Source organism: Atta cephalotes, assembly GCF_000143395.1.
Source record: "Atta cephalotes unplaced genomic scaffold scaffold00006, whole genome shotgun sequence".
In the NCBI taxonomy this organism is placed as follows: domain Eukaryota; kingdom Metazoa; phylum Arthropoda; class Insecta; order Hymenoptera; family Formicidae; genus Atta; species Atta cephalotes.
The window spans coordinates 5704509-5706291 of record NW_012130070.1 but is presented as its reverse complement, the minus strand read 5'-3'; positions in this window follow the sequence as shown (position 1 = coordinate 5706291).

Genomic DNA, 1783 nt, shown 5'->3' with positions numbered 1-1783 from the left:
CTTGTCTAGTTAATATATATATAATATATATATATATATATATATATATATATCTGTGTGTTTTAAAAAAGAATTAATAAAAAAATTTACTTTGAGAAACTTTTAAGGGAAACTAAGTTTTCTTTAAATTTCAAAAATGGAGATTGACTTTACAAACGTTAAATTTATTTCTTCCGAATTAAAATTCTCAGCAATCTCAGAATCATATACTTTATATTTAATTATAATTGAATATTTACTCGTAAAGTATCTTTAGATATGTTGCTGTAAATAAAATATATTGACTATGAGAAAGTAAAAATAAATTTTAGAATTTTAAATCCCTAATAATTTCTGTAGATATCTTCGCAATTTTTGATACGATCAGAAAAGAGTGAAATCAATAAAATATGCGTTCAAAAAAAACGTGAAAAAACATTAATAAAGAGGAAAAGCTTTCTTGCATTGGGAAGTTTATGGTCACTCTTGTTATTATTATGAATTGATTGTACGAGTTGCACTGACAAATTCGCGCAAAAATAGATATAGCGATGATTTCCCAAGTTGTGCAAAAAAAAAGAGAGAATTCGTGTTTACCACTGATTTGCAAAATTTAGAAGAAACGGAAATGCAACAAATTCTTACAACGATTAAGCTGTTTATTCGCGTATACAAATGCATTATCCGAATCGCGAAGCGTGCGTCCTGTCTTGCTTAACTATTTTCACCTAGCTATTCCTTTGTAGATCACAGTCATCAATCATAATACGCAAGGTACTCCATTAGAAGATGATTAAGAGCGATTTTTCAATAATTGTTTCTATAAAATGTTATTAAGGATTAAAAGTAAAGAATTTTATTGTAAAGAATCTAAAATGAAATAATCAATAATTTCTTTATTAAATATTTTACACACAAATACGAAACAACTTCCTAAGGCAAAATTTGGAGTACACTTGCTTAAAAGGTAGAATAGAACACTTTTTGCCTTATAATTAACTTTCTTTTAACTTACTCAAATTATTTGTCAAATTGAATTACTTATTATACGACAATGTGTTACATGTCTGTCAATTATTTAAGGCACGCTTACTGAACAACTGATACGTCGTCATATAAAGATAAAATAAAGAAAGAATTGATTAAAACTAATACTTCAATATATTATTATCCATTTAATATTTAACAAGAAATAAAGCACTTTATATTAAATTTGTACTTGCAAATTAATGTTCAATACGTATTACATATAAATAGATTTAAGAACGAATTTATTTATTTTACGCTAATCAAAATAATGCCGCACATTGCTTAAAATGCTACTAAAGCATATGTTAATTTGATGCATGATAAATATGTTTTAGAATTTCTTTCCTATTAATTACCGTTAAAAATTTAAAAAGTACACCTAAATTTCAACATTTTTTTATACGATTGCTTTAAGTAATAATCTTAAGTTTTTGAGATTATCCGCTGCTTTTTACGGTACAGACATATAATTTAAAACTGATAAATTAATTTTCAGACGTTATTCGTATTTTTTGAACATTAATCTGCGTTTAAATGCACATTTTTTTCAATTTTGCGCTTTATTACAAAAATATAATATTAATCAGATAGTAATCTATTATAAGATTAATTTGTAGTTATGTTTTTCTTACTTTTTTCTCTACTATGCGCCGATCGGTATATCTGATATATCGCGGGATATTATAGTTTTGATTGATATATTGAGCACATATATTACATATATATAAACATGTATATATATATATATATATATATATATATATATATATATATA